Below are 27,586 nucleotides of genomic sequence, written 5' to 3'. Positions count from 1 at the left end.
TTCTGTTCTGTGTGCATGGAAAACTAGAGCGGTCCTATGGCTGTTCAGAAAGAAAGAATAAGCAATCATCCAAAGAACCAGAAAAATGACCAGCAAAATTACAGGAATTAGTAAACATTTCCCAATAAGAGCCTCAAGGGCTACTTGAGTACAAGAGACCTCAATTCACTAATAAAGAGACCAAAAAGCTGACTGGATTAGAAACAAGATTCAACTACCCACCGACTCCAAGGAACATACCTCACAGAGACATGTACCCAGAGACTAAGAGTCAAAGGGTAGAAGTCAACTTAGACCCAAAATAAGCAATGAGATTGAGGGAATAATTAAGTCTCCCAACAAAGAAAAGCCCAAGGCTTGTTGCTAAATGCAAATTTTCTTGTACAATAGAAAGGGGAGGACCATGACCAAACTCATTCTGTGAGGTAAGTATTACCTCATACCAAAACCAGAGAGAGATGCAATAAAAAGGAAAATTATAGACCAATGTTCTTGATGAGTATAGATGTAGAAATTCTTACCAAAAGAACACAATAAATAAATCATATACTATAATGAAGTTCATTTCATTTCAGAGATGCAAGGCTGCTTCAATATATATATATATAAATCAATAAATGTAATATAGCACATATATAAAATTAAGAACAGTAGTCACATAATCATTTCAGTGGATGAAGAAAAAAAGCACTTGACAACATTCAATGTACCTTCATGGTTAAAACCCTGATAAAACTAGGAATGGAAGGAAAATATTTCAAAATAGTAAATGCTATATGTGACAACCCTATTCAATACTTTACTAGTGGGAAAAAATCAAAATTCATTCTAAAATCAGGACTAAGAGCAGATGCTCACTCTCAGTGCCCTTCTTCAATATAGTACAAGACAGTACATGAAATCTTAGAGAGATAAGCCTAGAGAAAGAAAGAAATGGGAGAAAAGAAAATGATGAAATATCCATTTGTAAGCAACATCATCCCCTACTTACAAGAACCTAAAAGATCTAATAAACAGTTTCAGCTAAGCAAGAGAATGCAAAAATCTATGTACAGTAGTCAATAGTCATTTTACATAACAAAAGTTAACTTTGCAGGGAAGAAATAAGAGAAAAAAAAAACATTTACAATAGCTTGTTTTTCATTTTTGAAATTAAAATTACAAGACTTCCCCTTTTCTTTTCCTCCCTCTAAACACTTCCATATACCCCTCCCCACTTGCTTTTAAATTCATAGCCTCTTATTTTATTAATTTTATTACATACATACACACATGTATATGTATGTATATATGTATACACACACACACACGTGTGTATGTGTGTGTGTGTGTGTGTGTGTGTGTGTGTGTGTGTGTATATTCTTAAATATAAACTGCTCAGTTCATATAGTGTAATTTATACGTATGTTTTCAGGGCTGGCCATTTCACAATGAACAATTAATTGATGTGCTCTTCCCTAGGGAAGACATCTCTCCTGCTCCTGGATTCCCTCAGTTGCCTATAGATTCTTAAGAAAAAAGAGAGAAAAATAAGCATAAGCAAAGAAGTGAAAAATATTTGCAATGAAAATCTTAAGACACTAAAGAAAGAAACTGAAGGAGAAAATCGGTGGAAATAGCACTCATGCTCATGGATGGGCAGAAAAAAAAATATTGTAAAACTCACAGTGTCAAAATCAAACACCAAAATCAACATATTACCCATTAAAATTCTGATGGCATTCTTCATAGAACTAGAAGAAAACAATCCTAAATTCCTATAGAACCACATAGATTCCCAAATAGCCAAACAACTCTATGGAGAAAGAGCAATGTGAATCACAATGTCTGATCTCAAACTATACTACAGAGCCGTGGTAACAAAACAAAAACCAGGATGCTACTGGCACATAATGGGTATACAGACAAATAAATAAAGGATTCATAAATAAATCAACACAGCTACAGTTAAATAATTTTCTACAAAGGTGCAAAAACATACATTGTCGAAAAAGACAGCCGTTTTCTAGAACATGATGCTGGGAAAACTTAACATCCACCCATAATGAATAAAAGTAGACCAAACATTTCTCACCTGGAAAAAAATAATCAGTTCGAGATAAATCAAAGACTTGAATATAAGACCTAGAACTTTCAAGCTGCCAGAGGAAAACACTTCAAGATACAGGCATAGAAAAGGACTTTCAGAAAAGAATTCCAACAGCACAGGAAACAATCCTAAGAATTAACAAATGAAATTACATGAAATAAAAGGGATTCTGCACAGCAGAGGCAAAGAGAAAAACCGAAAATATATAAAGAATGATAAAAATTAACCACAAAACCACATCATTCTATAATAAATAGACTAACAAGTTGAATAGATAGTTCTCAAAAGAAGATGTACAAATAGGGCCAGAAAATGTGAGAAAAACCATTCAACATCCTTAGCCATTCTTGAAATGCCAATTAAAACTATTTGAGATTCCATGTCACTCCAGTCAGGGTGATTAAAGCAGAGACACAAAGGACAAAAAGTTGTTGCAAGAGAAAGAGAGACCCACACTGCTGTTGGAAATAAAAACTGGTGGTTTATATGCCACTATGGTGGTCAGTATGGCTGTTGCTCAAAAACCTAAAAAATAGAACTACCCAGCTCTACCACTCCGGGATGCGCGCCTGGAGGACTCTAAGTCAACACACCACATACATACTTTGTACACTCAAGTTTTTTTGCTGTGTTCTTTACACTAGTTAAAAAATGGAAATAGCCTAAATGTCAATCAACAGATGCTACATATGTACAATGGAATTTTATTCAGCACTAAAGAAAATGACATCATGACATTTGCAGGAAATGGATAGAACCAAAGATGGATGAGTGAAACCAAAGATGATTATATTCTGTGAAATAAGCCAGACTCAGAAATAAAATTACCACATGGTTTTTCTCATATGCAGAATCCAAATTTAAATTCATCTCTACCCACTTCTTGTGTGTGTGTGTGTGTGTGTGTGTGTGTGTGTGTGTGAGAGAGAGAGAGAGAGAGAGAGAGAGAGAGAGAGAGAGAGAGAGAGAGAGAGAAAGAGAGAGAGAGAGAAGTAGAAAGAAAGAGATCATAAGAGGGGAAGGTGTTGTCTTCAGGTTTGGGGAAATGGGTAAAGGGAAGTTAGAGGAGCACATGTGGTATATAAAGACAAGCGGGTGGGTATTTGACAGGAAGGAGGTGTTCTCCTAAGAGAGGCAGGAGGAAAAAGGAGAACAAAACAAGGTAAGACAAGGGTAAACTAATGAGGGATGATGCCACACTCTGAAAGATTACCCAGCAGCAATTGTTAGGTGCTGGGAACAGAGATGGCAGAAGTAAACAGCATTGAACCTTCTAGAGCAACCACTGAGGTGGGATGGTTTGGGCACAAATGAGAAGTGACGTCATCTTGAACAAGCATTGTAATTTCTTCGGGTCTCAGTTTCCTTATCCATGAAATCAGAATGCTGTTTCTACAGGATTTAAATTAATTATCAAAAGCAAATTATTGAGAATAGTGCCTGACACAGTCAGAGTTCTTTGGTTGAGACTTCTGGTTATTGCTGTAATTATGATCACGTTGATGAGAATGATAGAGTCTCAAGATGATGTATAGCTAAATATGTCCTTAAATGAACAAGAGCTCAATATTCGTGCTTTTTTTTATAACCTGTTTCGAATTGCCTATTTCACATTGGATGCTGAGCTGTCTCTGTGAATGGTCTCAAAGAACAGAATCTGCTAACTGTTACACCACTCCAATCTGGGGCCTGAAATTTTAAAAAGCCTGGACACTTCTCTTGCACTTTTGTGAGCTCATTATCCATGATATCAGAAGTAAAACTCACCAATAAAGAAAGATCAAATAGAGAGATTATGTAGAAAGGCCCACCAAGAAAAGATAAGGGCTGGCCTGACTATGTTTTCAGCTCTACCCAATCTTCAGCCATTCCTTCCACAACAGGAGAAGCTATTAGATGTTCTAGTCTTGGCTGCCACTTTACAACAGCTGTAAAAATGATCCCAAGTGAGATGAGAAAAAGATAGGCAGATGATCCTAGACCCACAGAAACACAAGAAATAATTAAAAACGTTCTTTTTTAATTGTTGAACAGTGAGTGGGGTGTTTCATTTACAGTAATAAGTAAACAAAATACCTCCTACAAAATACAATGCTTTCAAAGACATATAATCAAAGATAAATTTGATACCTAGCCAATGCCATATGAATCTCATGCTTATATTTTCCTAATGTAGATTCTTCAAGGTATTTCAACAAGTTGATACAATTTGCCATTCATGTGACCTTTGATATTCTTGCCTCTTAGAGCCGATCTTTCTTTTTATCAAGGACACCTTCTTCAGTTCTAATTCTGTCCTTCCTCAGCTCTCATGGTACACAGTTATTTAGGATTTAGTATCATTTTTCTCTATTCACTTTCCTCTCTTTTTTTTTTTTATGAGACAGGATTTCTCTGTGTGGTGCTGGATGTCCTGGAACTTGTTCTGTAGACTAAGCTGATTTGAACTCAGAGATTTGTCTGCTTCTGTCTCCCGAGTGCTCGGATTAAAGGTGTGCATCACTACCACCCAGCTCCTTTCTAGAATAGAAATGAATTTGCTTTCTATTCCCATACAATACTTAGTATATGCCATTATTCCATATTTGGCTGTCTCCCACAGACACATTAATGTTGCCAAGCTCTGGAAGAAGCTAGCTAAAACATTAATCTCAGTTCACTAATCTAGACCAACAATGACAACTTAAAAGCTGTTGAGACTTAGACAACAGTCAGTACACCTGACATTTTAACCTCTAGGCAATTGACATGAAAGATAAATTATATTCAAAGTTTGAAGAAATGGAGACAGGAGTATCAGAAGTTCAAGGGCAGATTGAACCACATGGAGAAATTGAAGCCAATGTGCACTACCTGAGACTCTGTCTCAACAACAGAAACAAAAGCTTGATATTACTAGAATATTACTTATGTGACTTGAATGCCTAAGGGAATTGAAGAGAATCTTGTGATTTCATATGCATAACAAAGCTCATCCAGTTATACCGACTGACTGCTGACTGCATAGCCCAGAATGTCCCAGGTCAGGCATACTCTTTCCTAGACTGTGCTAGATAAACCACTCATCTCTTGAAATTTCATTCATTCAAAAATACTTACCAAGCATGTACCATGTGAGAGCTATTAGGACTAAGGCCTAGAGGAAGTTAAATTCCAGGAAAGGCTAATAGCTTACAGGTAATCTTCCTACAATAAATTAAACAAAAAAAAAAACAAAGATATATTCATAAGGATATGGATATGAAAAATAGCATAAATACTTCACTTCAAATTGTGAAGCTGCCATTCCATTAGAAATCAGCAAACAAGCTGAGATTAAGAACTATAAATTGCCAGACACATAAAATGTTAAGCCGTGTATCCAGTGTGTGAGTTCTAAAATATTAAGTCCTTGTATGAGTGCAGAAGTCATTACAACCCTTCATTGTAAAAGTGACTGAATTTTCAAGCAAGTCTAGTGTACACTGTGTTCTCTGATTCATTTTAAATGAACATTTATTTCCCTACAACTTCCCAAAATATCTAAGAAATGAAGGAGAGTTTTATTTGATATAATGTAATGTGTTGTTACATCTTTCAAACCTCCCCAGCCCCTCAACAGGGTGAACATCATCATTCAACAGGAAGCACCCAGTATTTGCATTTATTAGCGTAATAGAATCCCCAAGGAGTGTTTTATATGAGAGGATAAATATATAATTTCACTGTGTTAGACGATACATTACCCTCCCCCACTCCTTACTCTCCTGAAGTATAAGTATTTAACCTTCAGAAATACAGTTCCAATGACCTGAAAATGTCCATAAGTGCATTTACTTCTGCTTATCTAGGACTCTACTCAGTTCATTGGGATCAATGTTTAGATTATTTCCTGAGAGGAGACGAAACCTCATCAATGCCTGCAGAATGTCAAGGGGTCATCTGAGCTTGAACCCAGCGCTGGAGCCTGGAAGGAATGCATTTACTTTTAACAGGCTGCAGTTTCAGTCTGGGAAAAATTAGTACGTCAAGAGATAACAATTTAAAGGGGTGGGGGGTGTTGTGAAGTTACTCCACCATTAGGCCCATTGGAGAGACAGAGCCAGCACTTTAAGGAAGGCTGAGAGCATTAATGGAAAGGAAATGGTGGCATCCAGGCAAACAGTAAACAAGCCACCTATGATAGTAACGGTGCTCACAGAGCAGGGACAGGGGCTGCAAGGCTGCACAGCTCCTTGCTGTGTGTATGAGCTTCCCGAAGCTTCCTCACTGAAATGCCTGCTTTCCTTAGCACCTCCACAGCATATACACCATATATACTAGCACATTTTTATTAGCACCTGAAATTTTCTATATTCAAGTCTGAGAGGTACATCTCAGATGTCTTTGTGTCTCAATTACATCCCCCATCCACGCATTTTTCAGCATAATTGTAGGACACAGAGTTCTTTGCTGAAAGTTTTTACACGGTTTATTTTTTGAAAGGAAAGAAAGAAATCACCTCATCTAAAATCACATTTGCTGATCTTGTCGAAAAGAAGTTAATGTGGGACTCAATAATGCAGTAGTTTGAGGTCAGGTAATCAGACGTTTGTCAACTATTTCTCATTAGATAAATATTTAACTTCTATTTACTCAGCTATTAAAAAAGTATCAGAACCAGCACTTGGGAGTCAGAGGCAGGCAGATCTCTGAGTTCAAGGCCAGCCTGGTATACAGAGGGGGTTTCAGGATAGCCAGGAATACAGAGAAACACTGTCTTGAAAAACAAACACAACACAAAACAAACAAACAAGTATTGTAAGTGTTACTTCAGAAAGTTGTTAGCAGGTGAAGTGAGTGTGGAAGTTACCACATCCACAAAGGTCAGCCCAGGTTTACTTAAAACAGTATCAAAAGACAAGATATCCCAGCATGATCAAGCTGAAGAAGTTCCTAAGCAGCCCAAATACTTGCCCATGCTGATCACCAACAGCACATAGGCAGAAGGGGCTCCCTCTCGAGACTGAACCATCTCCGATCTCTGGCAGGGCTTTTTTGTGAAGTACACTACATCCAGGGGCTCCACACTAGTTTAATGAAACACGCAAAGGAAACGAGACCAGGATTATCACAAAACAAGATGTGAATAAAGACTTTTCTATCTGCAGCTCTCTGGTCCTCTCAGGAAGCTCCTGCAGTCCCAGATGGAACATGCCCTACCTTACAGGGCTGTCTGTCCCTGAATTACAGCACTACACTCTAAGATAAGCTTTCTCTGACTGTTCCTGGATTCTTGCGGCCAAACAGAGCTCTAAGAGGAACGGGACAGCCATGAGAAATCAACAGACAAGAGCCAATGCCATTTCTGGGTTGGCTTGAGAGCAGGTTTTTGCACAATTATGACTGTAGTTTAGCAGGCCTTCAAAAGGTGAAATGTAATGTGAGTTCCTGCTGTTAAAGTCCTTTCTTCACTACTTCTGCAGAAAGAGAACAACTCTGAGCAGGTGGATTATTCCTGAGAAAGACTGGCCCAAGCAATATCCAGCAGGAGGATTAGCAGAGACTTCTGCTCAGCTCTGCCCACCTTTATTCAAGGTTCATGAAGGCCTTCTACATACCCCTACTCTAATCCCCATATATTTCTGATTCTGTATCCTGCCTCTGAAATGTTCAGCCCCTTTCAGGGTCATTCAGCTTGTCACAGACTTTTATTTGTTTTGTTTTTTGAGATAGGCAGGGTCCCTCTGTAGTCCTGACTGTCATGGAGCCTGCTATGTAGACCAGGTTGGCCTCAAACTCACAGAGATCCACCTACCTTTGCCTTCAGAGAACTGGGATTAAATCTGTGAGCCACCACACCACACCAGGCTCATCAAAGACCTTTTAAAATGCAACCCTTTTCTCCAGAATCACTTCTGAGATGTAGTCAAAACCCCTTCCAAGATCTCCTTAACTGGAAAACAGAATTGTCATCAAACTCCACTAAAATTTAATTGCCATGATATAATGGTTATGGTGTTATACATATCACAGCAGATAGTTAAAGGATGCCAGTGCACTGTTCCCATTCCAAGAGATTCAAACCCCTGTATGTCTGGGGAAGCTAGACATGTAGAGACAACCACAAATAAAAAGGAAGGTATTCAGAAGAGATCAAAACCGTGAAGAACATTTCATATGAGGTCATGTTGGTTAATTTAAAAAAAAAAAAAATCCCACAAGCAGTTTGGCAAGATTCCTAAAGAGTAATCTGAAAAGCCAAGTCCAAATTCAGAGGACACTACTACCTTTTCCTGGGAAAGCTTCTTGCACTTCTTTTTCCCGGGTGTGAAGTGGAATCTCACTGTGCCTACCCTAAAGGCGTGTTCAAGTGTGTTAGACAGGGCATGGGAGGTCACTGCTAACACTGCCTGGGCCAGATACTTCGCTGGCACTGAAGGTTTGAGTGAATAAAACACATTAGGTTCCTGTCATCAGGGCTTGAGGGAACAGGGTTTTGGGTTTATTTGGTGGTGGGAAAATCATCCCATGTCTTTAAAAGAGGGAAATAGTATGATGGAAATGACTAGGACGTCAGTAACATACTAACCCTGTAGTAGAAGATTTACATAGGAGGGCAATAACTAATAGAAACAGCAGCCTAAGACTTTACCTGAAAAAGAAAAATGGCATTTTAGCTAAAAGTGATAAAAGAAAAAATATGTAAATCAAAACGCATATCACTCATTCTTGAGCTGAGTGCTAAAGGGCTTCTCGGACCCTGACCACACCCACCACTTTGAATATCCTTTATCTTGTTTGAAGTCCTCCCTTGGAAAGGAGCACCAGTCTCATAAGAACATGTACTCCTTTTTATAGATGTTTTGTGTTATTTATTTATGTGTGTGTGTGTCTCTCTCTGTGCGTGCCTTTGAAGTCGGAGTTACAGGTGGTTGTGAGCTTCTGAGACTAGAACTCTGGTCCTCTGAAGGAGCAGCAATTGCCCTTAACCACTGGGCCATCATCTCTCTAGCCCCACCGGAGTCTACGTTCTTTAAGTGGGCTGTACATTTGCTTTTGTTTTGTCTTCAGATTTCACAGCCACTATCTTTATACCCTAAGTAAATGAAAAGTCACTTCTTTATGCATGCCTTAATTCTCCAGGATCTGGACAATTGATTCTAGCAGTGGCCAGGTAGCAAAATTGCCCTGTCGAATAATCTATGTGATCCGGTTAAGGACCCAGGAGAAGTCAACAGGAAAACACTGAGCAGAAACCTTAATAATTTGGTGTGAGTTTTATTGCTGGCATTGCAAATTTGACAGTAATATCCCTGTGTTCTGCACCTCAGTTTTGTTTTTGTTTGTTTGTTTAGTTGGTTGGTTGGCTAGTTTATTTTTGGTTTGGGTTTGGGTTTGGGTCTTGGTTTTGCCAGACAGGGTTTCTCTGTGTAGCCCCGGCTGTCCTGCAACTCACTCTGAAGACCAGGCAGGCCTCGAACTCAGAGATTAGCCTGCTTCTGACTTCCAAGTACTGGGAGTAAAGGCATTGCCACAACGCCAGGCTGTATCTGTTTCTTTAAGATGAAGTTTAAAAGGCAGAAGTTCTTCCCACCTCGACATTCTGAATCCTATGACATAGTTCAGAGTTGATGTTTTCAGAGGTTCTGCTACCGAGGTCATCACTATCATACTACAGTCTGACATCAACTTGTTTTTTCCATCAGTAGAATATTTGACTTGATACTATAAAGTTTGCACTTAACAACACAATAAAAATAATAACGAACATACTAGGCACAGCAGTGCACACCTTCAATCCCAGCACTTGGGAGACAGAGGCAGGCAGGTCTCTGTGAGTTCAAGGCCACCCTGGTATACATAGTGAGCTCCAGAACAGCCAGAGTTATATAATGAGACCCTGTCTCAGAAAAAAAACAACAACAAAACAACAAACAACAAACACACTTCAACAATACTTTTACGATGGCATCTTGGAGTCAGCCAATGCTAGCTAGAGTCTATTATTAATAAGAATATTAAAACCAATTGACATCAAGTTGTTAGGTTGAAACTGATCATAATAAGGTCATCAACAACTAGTAAGCTTGCAAATGCTACCTTATCTAACTGTTTTTCATTTTGTTTTAAGAGCCATTGGTCTTTAAGTCGAAAATCAATTGCACTATGTTAAGTAATAAGGAACTAGAAAGACGGCTCAGTCAATAATGTGCTGGCCACATAAGCATGAGACCTGGGTTCAAAACTCCAGTACCCACTTAAAAACCAAGAACAGCACAACTGTAGCCCTAGCACTGAGGAGAGAGGGAGAACAATCCTGGGGCATGTTGGCCAGCCATTTCCTAAAAATCAGTAAACTGCGAGGTCAGTGAAAGACTCTGTCCCAGAATTAAGATGTAGAGAACCTGGGTAAGATGCCATGCTCATGTAAACACACACACACACACACACACACACACACACACACACACACACACACACACATATAGAGCCAGTCACTATTCAGGCATTACAAAAGCATTCTTTACTGCTTAATATTCTCTCTCCCTCCCTCTTCCCCTCTTCCTCTTGTGTGTGTGTGTGTGTGTGTGTGTGTGTGTGTGTGTGTGTGTGTGTATAGTGGAGCTGGTTTTGAGAGAAATTCAAAGCTCATGTAAAGCAACATATACATTTAATGAAATGTATAGGAAGATGCCACAAATAACAAAACTTCTACTCTTCCACTTCATATTTTCCTCAAGATACTTTCAATTTGTATAAAAAAAAAAGTGAACAGAAATACTTGTGGGCCTTCATTCCATAGCCCAATTGAACTCAAAGCCCAGCCTCCCAGGCCTTGAGAGAATGACTTGTCCTCTGTGCAACGTCCCAGGAAGTACATTAGCTTTGCATTAAATACAAGAATAAACAGGAAAATTCACCCGAGGAGCGCTGCCAGGGGCCTAACATCAACCCGCAGAAAGAGCTCCAGGCGAGCTTTACTCCTAATAAATGTCCTGATATTGAATCTAAGGGACTCTAAATTTAGTTTGCAAGATTGCCAACACATGTTACAATGCTTCCTGGGGCCCAACACCACTACAGAACCATTCTGCAGAGAGCCAACAGTAGTGGGTGAGACAAGAACTTTAAATCTGGATTTAATTTCTCATAAATGAAATAAATGTGTCTTTTTAAGGCTTTCCGTGTGCTATTGACAAAAAAAGAAACACTGCAGACTTCCAAAGCAAGAAGGCTAAAAGTCTTTGTCACTGAGGAGTGAAGAAATGTTTGAAGCTAATTCATTACAAAGTCCTGCCAGAACATTCCAGATGATAATTGGAATTTACACTGAAAAGAGTAGTTACCAAATGCAGTAATCCGGAGACATTTTGGATCTCTAGATTCTTTGATTTCCCTCTCTATTTTTTTAATCAAAATGTATTCTATTTAATGGCAAAAAAAATAGTAATGGGAACTAACATTTTATTATTGATACTTGTCTGATGAAAAATGTGAATGTAATTTCAGTTAACTAACTTATTTATTTAGTCTGTCTTCCTTTGCCTTCTGTTTTGTTGCTCTTATTGTTTTGAAACAAGTTCTCATCCTATAGCTCAGGCTGGCCTGGAACTTGCTTTGTAGTCAAAGCAGCCCCACACTTGTGACCATGCTCCTGTCTCATCCTCAGAGGTCTAGGATTACAAGCATGAGTCACCATGCCTGGCTTTGTGAACTCTAATTGTGGGTGGCTGGCGTGTGTGGCAGGTAGATGTGCACAGCCTCCTGTGAGGGCACATGTGCAGGTAGAGGACAGAGTCTGACAATGGTGCTTTTTCAGCCAGTCTCCACTTTGTTTTTTGAGACAGGGCCCCCCACTGAACCTGGAGCTCACACAATTCGGCTAGACTTGCTGCCCAGTGAACTGCCTAGCTGTGCCATTCTTGATGACCCAGCACTGGGATCACAGTGCCTACAGTTGCACCCCCACTCTTACACGGGTACTGAGAATCTGAACTTAGGTCTCCATGTTGACAGGGCAACCACTTTACTGACAAAGTCCTCTCCTCAGCAACTATGAGTATAAATTTTTTAAGAAAAAATTTAGAAGGAAAGAAAGGGACCACAATAGGAACCACAAATACCCTAAAACTTCTATCTGCTCAGAAGCATGGACATTGTTCTGCCCAGTTGTGTCTGAAGGTATGAGCTTCATTTCCTCCCCAAACACCAAGCCACTCCTGTGTGGACTTGTCTACCTAATGATTGAGGTATGAAGTGTCACCACACTGCACAGTGTGACCACTTATACACAGGACCATTTGTGGACTCGTTCTGTGAGATTCCTCAGGAGATGGAATGGTAGAATGTTTTCCCAGTGGAAACAAATTACCAAAATCTTCATCTCAGAAATTAAAGTCGGTGTCAGAGGTATTAGTCCAACATCTTCTTCTAACAACTACGTCTGTGGACTCCAAAACAAAACATTTCCTGAGACAAAATGAGACACGAACAGAGAATAGATACATACTGGGAAGACATCAGTCTTCCCCATAAGACCTCATTGTCTTCTGGTGCTAAAGCTATCAATACCAATATTTGTTATTAGCATCATTAAATGGTGTTAGTGATGAGCTTCTGGGGGAGATAAATAAATAAGGTTTCTCCTTTGCTGATGCAAAATTAGTACAAAATATGAAGTGTTCTGTGTCTCTCATGGGAGAGAATTATTGTGTACAGTGATTGCCATATCTTTTCAAATAGTTGTGTCTCTGAGTTGGACCATGTATATGTGTATGCCTGTGTGAAGTTAAAAAAAAAAAAGTTCTTCTGAAATGTCCATGCAGAAGAAAAATTTAAAAAAAAAAAAAACATATAAACAGTTTATGTCTGATGTGAAGGATCCCAGCTGCTGCTACAAAACAAAAGTGCCACACCAAATGCATCATGGGCATCACCCTAACCAAGCCTGACAGTGCAAGGATCACGAATCAGACATAATCTTATTATTTGGCTGTAGTTTGGACAGTTTCTCGGCATGACTTTAAAAACAGAATTTAAAAGATTACTTTCCCAAAAAGCATTTTCCCCTTTGTGCTTCTGGTTCTCATTTGTAGCTGCTCTCACAGGCCGCTCTCTCCAGGCACCCCTTCCCACTCACCTCTTCTCCTGCTGCCTGGCTTCTTGGCCAGCGATGTGCAGAATGGTAGGTAACACACTTCCCTAAGATTTCCTGTTTGCTTACTATTGAACTCAATGCAAATTGTCTCAACATTGTGCTAACTCTGGAAAGCCGGGCTGGAAATCAACGTTCACATATGTCAAGTCATTGTTGTTTGGGAAAATGTGGGTGTGGGGCCAAATGTTTCTTAAATGAATTTACCAAAAGCCATTATCAAGGAGCTAGATCTTTGGAAACATTTATACAAAACATGGTGATAGTGAGAACCAGATGCCTCCCTCTCTGCTGCAACACATTTGAGAGGTGGGTCTAGGGTCTGCCCGTGGTAAAGAGAGCAGCAAGTTTCCAGGCTTTATCACAGAAACATTGCAGTTGGCAGCATCATGCTGGCCTCCCTTAATCTGTGCCTTTTATTACTATTAATGGAGGAGAGCTATAAATTCCACCCTGACACGGTTTCAGTGGTGTGAACCCCAGATCTTCTCTAATCCCCAGATTAGATACTGAAGTGCGGCTTCAATGGAGCGCTATTATCACATCCTATGGCTTGGCCCCGGTTCACACTGCAGCATTTATTGACAATGCCTGCCATGCTGTTGCTAAGTTGTTAGCACTCAGCCTTATCTCCTGCCCCCTGAGTCGGACTAGCCAGGTTGTCAGAGGCCCCTCACTGCTAATCACGCCACCAGAGTCAACCGGCTGTTTTGACACCATCACCCCCTGCCTTTAGTATCAAGCCCTCTCCTCCAGCAATAACCATCTATCTATTTACTCAGTGTATTTTTAGAGGGGAAAGGCCAATCCCCTTTGATTTGGTTGCACGAGGTCAGGGTGAGATTCTTTGCTAATTCCAAATTCTCTCTCTCTCTCTCTTTCTCTCTCTCTCTCTCTCTCTCTCTCTCTCTCTCTCTCTCTCTCTCTCTCTCTCTCTCTGTGTGTGTGCATGGACTTTCTAAAAGTTAAGGGGGGGTATGGAAAAGTACTTCTTGTTATGCATGTCCTCCCCCTTGAAAGGTTGCCTATGTCCACCTTCCCAACCAAAGATGAATTAAGCAGTTTTATTAATCACCTAGACACCAGGCCTTGTTACAGGAGAAAATGAAGGTAACAAAAATATCTTGATAATTGAAAGAAGACTTGCCAGACTTTCTGGATTACTGCAGTTTCACAATACACAGTTACACGCACACAGGGCACTGTGCAATGTTGGATCAGTTCTACATTTTTACTTAGGTGTCTGAGATCTGTACCACTGCTACTCTCTCTTCCAAGCTACTGTTTCATCAGAAGAATTTTTGCGTTTTCTTCTCAACTGGTGTTTAAGTTTTCATCCTTCCCTCTTTCAGTTTTATTCTTAAAGGGCAGTCATCTCTTCTGCAGCTATATGTATAAATTTTAAAGAATTTTTTTAAAAGAAAAAAAAAGGCCCAAGGTAAAAAATCTCTCTCTCTCTCTCTCTCTCTCTCTCTCTCTCTCTCTCTCTCTCTCTCTCTCACACACACACACACACACACACACACACACACACACACAACCATAAAATGTTTTTCATGAGCTGCACCTGCATTTCACCTTATACCCACCCACCAGCATTTCCTACCAAGTGTCACACAGACCATGGCAGTAGAGTTTGGCTCCCATTATTGTACACAAGGAAACAATTATCAAAGATGGCTTCAGTGGAGCACACGGTGAGATAATTGTCTGGGGTGTGCAGCCTTTTACATTTTCTTAGCTTCCATTTCTTTCTCCATCCATCCCCTCCACGCCTCCTTCCTCCAAGTCTTAGAAGCAAGGTAGTTCTCTGTAACTCAAAATGATATAGAGTCTTCCTAGATTTTGATGTTTAAGTGTCCATATGGACAAAAGGAAAATATGATAAAGATAATGAAAAAAGAAGCCAGAAATAAGATTACTGTAAATAATGCCTGAGAGATAGTTAACAAACTTAGCTCTCAAGGTTTTACATAACCACTTTAGCGTGAAGATTTAATCAGTTCCAGGATTCTGTTGCCATAAGATTAACAAAAACATGCTTCTCAGAAACCCAGCTATCCCAGTACTGAGATCAAAAAATGTCTTTTACCTCATTAAAAAGATACTCTGAAATGGAGTGATCAGAACTTAGAAAAAAAACTCCAAACTAAATAAAACAATCAGTATAAAAGAATAAACCATGAGTGTAAGAGCTACAGGCAGTTAAATAAAACCAACCCTCTGGGAAACAGTCAAATCCCTGATTTTGCAGCCACATCAGTAACGTGCAGAGCAGTAAAGTTCAACATCAATTGAAGATGTTTTCAAAAATTGAACAAGTCACTACTGTTTCTTCAGTTCTGTGGTTAATGCAATCACAGTGTGGTCTTCCATGGATAAGTCAGCACAGTACCAACATACCCTAAAAAAAAAAAAAAAAAAAAAAAAAAAAAGTATACTAAAGCTAAATTTATCAATTTTGGACATCAACTACCTAATACTTTAAAAGTATGGCATATAGTGAAAATTAATATATAATCAAAGATAGTTATTGTCTTAGTCACTGTTCTATTGATGTAGAGATACACCACGACCATGGAAACTCTTATCAAATAAAGCACTTAATTGGGGACCTGCTTACAGTTCCAGAGGCTTTTTCCATTATCATCATGGCAGGTAACATGGAAATGGTGACCTCAGGGAAAGATCCCACCTAGCTAAGCTTCCAACTTGTGAAAAGTAATTAAAGGAAATCTTAATTGGTGACAAAAACCATCCATTAAAAAAAAAGCTGATGATAAGCCGGGCGGTGGTGGCACACGCCTTTAATCCCAGCACTCGGGAGGCAGAGGCAGGCGGATCTCTGTGAGTTCGAGGACAGCCTGGGCTACCAAGTGAGTTCCAGGAAGAGCGCAAAGCTACACAGAGAAACCCTGTCTCGAAAAACCAAAAAAAAAAAAAAAAAAAAAAAAAAAAAAAAAGCTGATGCAAATGAAATTGAACTAGGGAGCCAAGTTTCAGGTCCATCAAGCGGCAGGACTTGGCAGTTTGGGCCATGTGGATCTATCTGGCTTTAGAGTCAAGAACACAAGAAAAGGGTCATGGAATTTCCATTTGTGGCTAACAAAAGCTTCTAAAGTAGCCTTAGGGGTGTGTCAGGGTATCCATGTATGGAGGCCCAGAGAGGACAATACGTGAAGCTGTGAAGGTGCAATCTGGATTTTGTTGAAGACTCTAAGATGTTGGAGATGCCAGTCAGAGACGTGAGATACCCGCCAAGAAGAGCTGCAGATCTGTTGTAGAACCAGCCCCATGGAGAGAAGTGTGTTGCAATCAACTAAGCTAAAAGGAGTGGGACATCCAAAGAGGACTTTGACATCAGACATAGAAATAGAGCGTGGAGTTTGCCCTGCTAGTTTACGGTGTTGCTTTGGGCCAGTATTTCCTCACTACGCTCCCTTTCTTCCCTTTCAGACTGGTAATGCATATTCTGCGCCATTTTATGTTGGAAGTTTGTGATCTGCTCTTCGATTTTGATTTTTATGGGGTTAGTCTAAGAAGAGACTTTTGAATTTTGAGCTTTTTAATAGTATTGAGACTGTGATACACTATGGGGACTTTTGAAATTGAGTGGAATGCTTTTTATGTTTTCTTTTGTTTTGCGTTATAATATGGATACAAGCCTATGGGGGCCAGGGAGTGGAATGTGGTGGCTTGGATAAGAATGGCCCCCATAGGCTCATGTATTTGAATGCTTAGTCACCCATTTCTATTAATCTATACCTTGCCACGTAGCTCGTGGCTTACCGGTATTTTACATCCTGCTCCTCATGGCGGCGGCTGGCAGCGTCTCCCTGCCTCAGCCTTCCACCTCCTAGAATTCTCCTTCTCCTTGTTCTGCCTACACTATCCTTCTTGCCTGCTTATAAAGACATCTTATACATGCTGCAGGATGTCCTATATATGTTGCTATGATTGATTGTTAAATAAAACGCTGACTGGCCAGTAGCCAGGCAAGAAGGATATAAGAATAGATAGCAAGAAGCCGGTCACAGCCATACAGTTTATAAGTAAAATAAGTCTCTGTGTGTTTAATTGGGCCTGAGCAGCTAGAGGAGCCGGGTGGACACAGAAATACTCCAGCTACACCTGCATGCTACTTTCATGGATTATAATATATTTTCTAGTTAATCATCCATTTAGAGGGCATTCACAATACTTATGAGTCTGATCCTATTTATCACTAAATCAGGCCAATCTGTATTATATAAAAGAAGACCTCCCTGAGGATTCCTCCCATGGACACTTGCAGACATTTCAGATTTCATTAGATGTCTTCTCGTCCATTACAGGGAAATACAAGAAGGCATGCCTATTCATACCACATGGAAAATGATGCCGATATAGGAATTTCCCTCAAGGCCCTTCTGTCCTCAGATAGCATAGCTTCAGTTGCATATATCATGAGCCCAGCAAAGACACTAAGTGCCTCTCCTAGACCCACCTTTGCACTATCATGCCTGTATTTGGTGCCAAGGGTTGCATTAAATTTTCCTTCAGAGATACAAACAATTATCTAGTCACTTCAGATCGGGTACCAACTACAGACCAAAGAAATTATACTACCAGAGTCTAGCTTGGGGAACCACTGTGTTTAATTGGCATTAAATGACAAGAGTGTGGACAACTTACAGGTAATTACACTGCTGAAGAAAAGTCATCCCCCTGTATCTCAACAATTGTTAACTGCCTGAATACCCTTTGGGAGTGGAAGGACCTAATGAGCTCTTTCACCCTCCATGAAAGGATGTTAATGGACCAAACTGGGCAGATCTGCTGTGGATAATCACAGATGCTGAGACTTCAAGAGAGCAATGGCCATTTCATGCCGAGAGGACAGCATTTCAAAATAGTTTGTTTGCATGGCTTGAGGCCAACATGAAACAGGTAACTGAGAGGGAAATGCACCTGATTCTAAAGCTATGTCAGCATGCTGTACTCCTTCTGAGATGTTCCCACATTACTATAGAACAACATAGAAATGCCATTCTGTTCATTGACACAATTTGATACCAGTAGCAGTTCTTAGCCCCATTTTCCCCGAAGCATAGAGTTTTAAACATTTAAATATTGAACATACATTAAATATATAGTTTTTAGATATGCTGAGGCATTAACACCTGTCTAGCAAGTGGAAGCAAATGTAATTTTGTTGAAGGATATTAGGAAGCAGAGGAGACATCAACCTAAAACACTTAACTGAGAAGATGGCAATCAATACAAGGAAGTTATTATTTCAAGATATATCAGTGACTCCCTAAACTCCACCTTAGCAGTAAAAAAAAAAAAATGGGAAAAGGAATGAAGGAAAAATATTTGTGTTAATGGGGTTCTGAACTATGGGGCTTTAGGGAAGTATATGAGTGGAGCAAGTGAGACCTAACTAGCTCTTTTTGTGACTATTTCTCCTTATGGTGCTTTAGTGAATATCAAAAGCAAGGAGCAGATTAATTAAAAAATTGGTTATTCTGCCTGGGGAGATCTAATCATTGAAACTGAAAACCTTTAATTAGTTTAGGTTTTTCAGGAGCCCCTCAGTCTGTTTTGGACCATCATCCTACATGACAATGTGAAGTTCATCAGCCAATTGTATCTATAGGCTGAGTCAGCAATGGAAGAGGTTACCTCAAATATAGCTCTCTGCACAATGAACTGTACGAGATACCCACTTTGTCATGCCTTTTCAAAACTAGATGTCATGTAAAATTCTGAGATTTTTGATAATTTTCTTCCTCCCTGTCGTTCCTCTTCCTCTTCTGTTACACATAGAAAAAAAAAACTACATTCAGAGAGTATTTGAGAGACCAAGGCAAGATAAAGAGAAACAAAGTATTTTTTCATCATCCAAATCACATTCTGTTTTACTTTCTCTGAAGCTTAAATGCATCCATGCTTTCCCAGGGGGTTGACATATTCATGCAATCTCACTAATTTCTTTATGTTTTTAATGAGCTTTGAGCACTGGAGAGATGGTTTAGTAGTGAAGAGAACTTGCTGCTCTTTCAGAGGACCCAGGTTCAGTTCCCAGGAGCCAAGTGAGGTGGCTCACAAGCACCTGTAACCCCTGCCCCAGGACATCAGATGTCTTCTTCTGCTTCCATAGGTAGTGCGCATGCACACGCGCACGCACGCGCACACACACACACACACACACACACACACACGTAGAGAAAAACTTTAAAATAAAGCTTTAAAGTCAGTTTGAGATGATTGTTACAAATTGCGTCTTAATATATCATTAAATGATGTATACTTTTGATAATGTACTAAAATGAATTAGGTCAAATTGGAGGTATAAACATGAGATGGGACAATACAAAAATAATCTTAAATTTGCCTAATTCTGTGAGGTCTAAGCTCCAAAGCTGGAACAGAATGTTACTGGAAGCCAGAGGGTTAACAATATAGATGAGGGCTGTGGGGCAGATAAGACATACTTTATTCATTCCCTTGGAAATCAACTTTTCATTCTAGGTGCAGAATGGCACCAGGGTCTTTGTAGTTCTTAAGTCCCACTTGCCTTGGTCACTCCTCACAACACATTTATATTCCTTTGTGACTCTTGAATGCAGGACCTCTCACTACCAGGAACCCCATAGTCACCACACCTAGCTGGGACCAGGTAGGATACCAGTGCACTCCTTCCACTTTTCCATTCTGTTCTCTCTTTCCATTCTGCTTTCTCTAGGGGACTCTTAAATATGTTAATGTTGCATACCTGAGCCCCCCTCCTATCCCACCTCCATCCCCTTGATACCTAGCTACCATTTACCACTCCTGGTAAGGACCCAAGGTTCCCTAGTTCTTCTTTGATATGTTCTTCAGATATTCCTTTCAGCCCATTTCCATTCTCCTGGGACTTGCTGCCATCCAGAGCTAGAACCAAGATACCCCCAGTTCTGTCTCTGCTTTCCTTCTTGGAGCCATGACATGAGTCCTGCTTAAGAGACCTCTGGGGTCAGTCCACTTCCCCCTTCTGCTAGCCTTTCTATTACCCACACCCACCACCACCAGGGAAAATTCAAATCATGCAAAGAGAAGAAAATATAAAACTACAAACAGATGGTTGCTCCTCCAACTCTCTTCATGCATAGGAAGAACATTAATTAAGGTAAATGGGAGCTCAAAGCTAATATGCTAAAGTCCAGAAGAAGACTCAGCACTCAACCTTCACATATTTTCAAGACCTTATGTAGCTATAAATCTCTGTTCAGTGAATAGTAAAGGATGTAAGAGCTAGAAGAGAGACAGAAGGGCAGCAGAATAAATTCATTAGTCACTCACAGCCATTATAATGGCAAACTCTCAATAACCGCTGATGACTGAGCTAGGTCTGCACAGCAGAGCCCATTAGCAGCCAGGCATGGATGGAGTAGGGGCCCAAAGAGTCCCACATCTCATAGCTAAACCATTTTCTACTGACAGATGATTCAGGGCCCGGGGAATCATTTCCTTCAGTGTGTGTCCACTGATTTGATGGTCTTTGTAGTAGAGTTTCTCTTTTTGGACCACCAGCTGACAAAAATGACACAGAGATGTATTATTAATTATGAAAGCTCAGCCTTAGCTTAGGCTTGTTTTTAACTAGCTCTTATAACTTTAATTAATCCATATTTTTAAATCTATGTTCTTCCAAGCGCTCATTACCTCATCTCCACTAGGCCTGCACTGGTTACTCCTCATCTGGCTGGTGACTCTGTCTTTCATCTTCCCAGCATCCTCTCTGCCTGGAAATCCTACCTAGCTATTGGCTGCTCAACTTTTTATTAAACCAATCTGAGTGACAGATCCTCACAATGTACAAAAAGATTATTCCACAACAGATCCTCAGGAGACTGCTGATTACCTCTCCCTTTGGAGGCTTCGGTGTACTTCCAAGTGGTGTCTTTTTCTGCATGCAAATTTGGAATGAGTTTAAACGTGTTACAGAATATTGAGACATGGCATAGACCTGAGCCATTTTCCAGTGTCCTTGACTTCCATGTGGAAATTGGGTTTGCACACTCAGACAAGTGTGGCAACCGTGAAAATGCATGACTCAGATCACCTGTGGTGTGTGGTTTAGCTGGTAGGCAACCTTCTCTGCTGCATCTTACTGTGTAACCACCACTATATTCCCAGGGGCCACACTAGCCCAGGCTCTTTCTGATCATCAAAGCACCTCTGTGCCCCAGAAATCCTGGATTCTTTAAAGGGCATCTTTGGTTCAGCATCCCTGGATGACGTGGCCAGTCTGGGGAGCTTTCCACCCAAATATCATCTCTTTGTTCTTTCCCATCCCAGGCATCAGACCTATGGTCCCACCTTGGCCAGACAGTAGGAAAGAAGATGATAAAAGTCTGAAAACCAGCTTATTTACCCACAAAAGGCGAGGAACAAAGTTCCTACAGACTCTTTTCAACTGACAGGAAGTCTTACAACCATAAGATACTTTAGTTGATCAGGTTAATTGTCTCTCTACTATTTCAATCTGTATCTTCCTTGGATTATTTTTGAGAATACAGACAAAATGCATAAATATTCTGCATGTGATTAAATGTTAAATAAGTTTATTTAATATTTAATATGAATGAGTTACACTTTGTACATTTTGTGCATTTTATTAAAAATTTATGAAATATTTGAAATATCAGAGCATGATCACATTTTAATACTAAGAGAATGAGGTACAGAAAGGTGAAGTAAGTTCTTCAAGACCACATAGCCAGGAAACAATAGGGTGAGGGTATAAACCCAGGCTCTCTGGCCTTCCAAACCTTGAGTTTTGTCACCATGCCCTGCTCTCTTTTACTGCATTGTATGAACTGAAGAGATCTAGATGTTCCTCTGCTGATTTTCAAGTGAAGGGCAAGCTACTTCATGCTGTATTTAAAGCCCAACAAGCTGCCTTCACACGCTTCTCTTGCTCTGTGTCTTACTGCTGTACTTTGCAAACTTTCACTGTAGACAAAAGAAACTGGATTATTTCATTTCCCACACTGAAATCCCTCATCCACATTGCTGCAGTATGCTTTGTCCTCTGGCTTCCCTCAACAAATATGATAATTACCTCCCCAAATATGCATATATTCTGTCATTCAATAAGTATTGTAGGAACAAGACATTCTTAAAATAAATATAGACAAGGTTTTTTTTTATGCTCAATGCAGTTGATTGTCTAGTGTCAAAGGCCTCATAAATGATGTAAGACTCATATTTCAAGCAATGTCATAAATAAAAAATATAAGGAAGTGTTATGGTTTGAATATGAAATTCACTCCTTAGGTTGATATATTCGAGTTCAATGATGGGTTTTCTGGAAAGTGATTGGATCATGAAAGCTGATTTCACGAATGGCTTAACCCTGAGGTGGGTTCATAATTTCATAACATTATTGGTAGGTGATGGAAGTACTGAGAGATGGGTTTGGTTGGGAGAATGAACACTAACGTGCTTTTGAAGGATGGATGTCTCCCCTGCCCTATTATCTCCTCACTCACTCTCTCTGTTTTCTGTTAGTCATGAGGTAAGCCAGTACAGTCCACCATATACTTCCCACCATGGTGTTCACCCTTCTCATAACCCCTGCAGCTAAGGCCTCAGCTGACCATTGACACCTGGGAAACTGTGAGCCAAAATAGAACCTTTGTCCTTTAAATGGTCCCTGCCAGGTATTTACTACAATATCACTCAGAACCTGACTCAAACAAGGAAGAAACAATAGAATAACCAAAGCAGAGTGTGTTGACATCTACCTGTAATCTGGCACTCAGGACTCAAGGCAGGTGGGTTTTGAGTTTACAGTTACCCTGGGCTACCTAGTGATATCTTGTCTCAAAAGAAATAGACAGAATTGGAAGGGGCAGACTGCAGAAGAAACCACTCTGGTTGGCTAGCTTATTTAGGATGACATGAAATTCACTATATAGACCAGGCTAGCCTCAAACTCACTGAGCTTGGCCTTGTTCTACCTCCGGAGTACTTTGAAGTCTTGCTCCACCATGATTAGCTTGGTTAGTTGGGTTTTGAAATGGGAAGGGATAATTTACGGAAACAGCACAGGCAAGGGGTTGATAAGAGAAGAATAAGGCCACTAAAAACAGTGGCTGGAGGTGGGAAGGAAAGTGGCTGGGGGTGGGGAGAGAGGCTTGAAGTAAGGAGGAGGGTGGCTGGAGACAGAAAGAGAAGCTGGAGGTATAGATAGAGACTGGTGGTGGGGAGAGAGACTGGGGTGGTGAGAGTATCTGGGGTGAGGAAAGAGGCTGGGCATAAGAAGAGTATCTGGGGTGTGGAGAGTATCTGGGGTGGGGAAAGAGGTTGGAGGTGGGAAGAATATCTGGGGTGGGGAAAGAGTTGGAGGTGGGAAGAGTATCTGGGGTGGGGAAAGAGTTGGAGGTGGGAAGAGTATCTGGAGTGGGGAGAGTATCTGGGATAGAAAGAGTATCTGGGATGGGGAGAGTATCTGGAGTGGGGAGAGTATCTGGGATAGGAAGAGTATCTGGAGTGGGGAGAGTATCTGGGACAGGAAGAGTATCTGGGGTGGGGAGAGTGTCTGGAGTGGGGAGAGTATCTGGGATAGGAAGAGTATCTGGGGTGGGGAGAGTATCTGGAGTGGGGAGAAGCTACCACAGAGAGATGATGACAGGTTCAGCTTTGTTAAGGCTTACTTGGGTGACATTACAGCATGGGACAGAGGGAATAGAGCCTGTCTCCTATGTTAAGGACTTGGACAATAGGAAAAGGTTGATGCTCTTTATGAAGTCTAGAAAACTCCAAGACATCCATCTTAGATAGAAGGACTTTCTGATGAGCAGCCAGTTGAAAACACAGAGAAAGTCAAAGGAGGCTGCAGCTGGGGTCCAACACAGGAAGTGTTTGGCCTTTCCTCCCCCTGAGAAGCTCCATATGTTCTTCACATTCTCTTAGCTCTAACAAGTATGCTTTTATTTTGTTACATATTACATACATGAAAGCTTTTGAGAAGTATTTTAAAACCCATAGGGATTTCTACTTAAGATATGATGCAATACTAAAAGCAACACAAGGTCAAGTATTCATATCTAAATCTTTTTTGGTGGGGAAGAAGGGGTTTAAGACAGGGTTTCTCTGTGTAGTTTTGGAGCCTGTCCTGGATCTCACTCTGTAGACCAGGCTGACCCCGAACTCACAGAGATCTGCCTGGCTCTGCCTCCTGAGTGCTGGGATCAAAGGCATGCACCACCACTGCCCGGCTTCAGATCTAAATCTTAAAAATTACCTCAGCTACAGAAAGTTTTAGTTACACACACTGCATGTTTGAAATTTATCGATGTGGAAATGTTTAGTAATTCAATTAATGGTGCAAAAAAATGTTTTGGGTATGACAGTTTTGCTTATTTTTCATAGGGTGCTTAATATTTGGATAACCATCAACCATTAAAGATACTCACTAGAGAAGACATGATTGACTGTCAAATTCTAAAGACTACACACAGCACTGTGGAAAGAAAACAGCCCATCCCTGCTGCAAGAGTGAGACACAAAACTGGGAGAACGGCATGCTCCTGGCGAGCTTCTGGGAGGAACAGCAACACGTTGGGAGGCCAAGCTAGAGAAACTGTAAGGTTCACAGTGTCCAAGTCACTCAGACACAGGCGTAGCGGGACATATTGAATGTGTGTGGTGAGAGCTGAGGAAATGGCTGAATGGATTAAGCCCTTGCCGTGCAAGAATGGGGACATGGACAGGAACCCCGGAGCCCACATAAAGCTAGATGCAATAGTACAGGTTGATAATTCCAGCACTCCTGTGGCAAGATGGGAAGCAGAAAGATGAGAAGAAACACTAGAAGTTCATAGGCCAGCTGGCCTAGTGTATGGAATAGGAAACAAGAAATCCAGATCAAACAAGGTGGAAGTTCATTACCAACACCTGGAGCTGTCTTCTGACCTCTCCATGCCTAGCATGGCGTGTGTGTATGCAAATCACACACACACACACACACACACACACACACACACACACACACATAAATCCTTTCATTTTCATAGCTATACCTTAACGACATTTTCACGTGGTAAGTCTATGTATTTTCCCTCTTCTGAACCATTTCCATTTGTTAAAACAGCTCATCAACATCTATGTATTTATGGAATCAAATGCAATCAGTCTTTCTTTTTCTCTTCATTTATTAGTGTGTGTGTGTGTGTGTGTGTGTGTGTGTGTGTGTGTGTGTACAATATATTTCAAAGGTAGTCAAGAGTCTGTGCTGTTTTTCACATTATGTATTCGTTCTGAAATTGAACATTGGTTTTAAAGATGGGCAAACTGTCTCCCTGTGTTTTTGATGCTTGCTTGCACGAGGTGGAGATGGGAACATTGGTAAAAGCAAGCTACTTGCCCTGTTGAGTTAGTACTTCTCTGTCTTGTTCCCAGGTGATTTCCCATGACATGACATAACAGGATTCTCCAGGGAGATTTACAGCTTTGGCATACAGAGGTGGGCTGCTTAGGCTCAGCGGCTGCCTGCTGTTTTCTATCAGTGGCTATCAGGCATATTTATTATCAATACAGAAAGCGTGCCAAACCACTGTACTTGGTCTCCTTAAGACATTTTGAACAATTTTTAAAGACCTATTAGTACAAATAATAATCATTAACATGCACTAATAAAATAAAAGAGACTTTTTTTTTTTTTTTTTTTTTTTTTTTTTTTGCTTTGCCTTCCCCACAAAGAACACTCTCTCACCTAGGGATGGCTTACTGCCCCAGTTCAAGTTCAGATTCTTAAAGCAAGAGCTCACCCTCAGCTCTAGCCTTTGCTTCTGCACCAGCGGTGAGCGCTAATCTAAGAGTGATCATATCTCATCAAAATGCTCTCAGCCTCCCTCCTGAACCAAGCGGGATAGCGTTGCAGGTGGTTGCATAGATCTATTCCTTTTAAATATGACAGCAAAGCCAGGTGTGGATTACCATCTATGGTCAATACCAATCATAGTGTTTTAAATATGGTACCATATTTAAAAAAAAACATAGAAAGTGCATACTTGAATAATATACCTTTTAGTCACTTGTCTGGTGCTGTAACACAATTCCTGACCAAGCAGCTTAAAGAAGGAAAGGATCATTTTGGTTCACAGTCAGTGAGCCTAGTCCACCAAAAATTTAAAATGGCAGGAGCTAGAGGCAGTTGGTCACATCGTGTCCATAGTCAGGAAGCAGGGAGAGATGCTCACTCAATCTGCTCTCCCCACCTCTTTTTGTCATAAAGTTTTAGCTTTTATTTATTTATTTATTTATTTATTATTTAATAATTTAATTTAATTTTACATATCAGCCATGAATTCCCCTGTCCTCCCCCTCCTCCCGCTCCCCCTGCCCTCCTCCTAGCCCACCCCCCCAATCGTCGAGAAAGAGGAGGGATTGTATGAGCGAGAATTGTTGAGACCATGATTAGAAAAAGCACAGGGACAAACAGCCAAACGAATGGAAACACATGAACTATGAACCAATAGCTGAGGAGCCCCCAACTGGACCAGGCCCTCTGGATAAGTGAGACAGTTGATGAGCTTGAACTGTTTGGGAGGCACCCAGGCAGTGGGACCACGACCTGTCCTCAGTGCTCTCTCCTTTTTATTCAGTCCTGGATCCTAGTCTAGAAATTGTGATGCCCACATTCAGGGTGTCTCTTTGCACTACAGTTAATCTAATCTAGATCATCTCTCACCAGTGTATCCAGAGACTTGTCTCCTGGATGATTCTAGATCTTGTCAAGATGAACTGTCATGGTACATACATAAGACTGCATATGTTATTTCATTCCCTCAGCCACCATGTAAATCAAATACTATGGTATTTGTTTTCCAAGCGATACAGCCAAAGTTACCTGCCCCCCAGTACAGCAGCTAAGTAGTGATGAAGGCAGACTCCTACCCAGGATTTTACATTACAGATATTGTCACTATATAATATTCTAATGTTCTGCTCAAGCTCAAAACTTCAAACAAAAGACCTAATGAATGCATATGAAAAAGTTTTCACTTTTTAAAAACAATTTGAGGGGTTCATGGTATTAATGATACGTCAATGTGCATATTGCAAACAAAAGAAAGTAGTTCTTAAACTTTCAAAAAGATCAGTTGAAACAGAACTTAAGGTAACTAGAGGGTTTTAAAAATAATTACAAATGTTTTGTGAAATGATCGCTCTATTGTTTTAGACTCAAAACGAATTTGTTTCCTGAACCAAGAAGAAATATCAACAATCTTGATTTACAGTGCAAAGACAGGTCACACTGCTAAAGAAGCTGAACATGACACAGGCCAGGGCCAGGCTATCCAGAAGTAATAACAGAGGAGAAGATGGGCTTTCTCCCAAACCTC

Source organism: Peromyscus leucopus, chromosome 6 (assembly GCF_004664715.2).
Source record: "Peromyscus leucopus breed LL Stock chromosome 6, UCI_PerLeu_2.1, whole genome shotgun sequence".
Lineage (NCBI taxonomy): Eukaryota > Metazoa > Chordata > Mammalia > Rodentia > Cricetidae > Peromyscus > Peromyscus leucopus.
Note: the sequence above shows the minus strand (reverse complement) of the source record.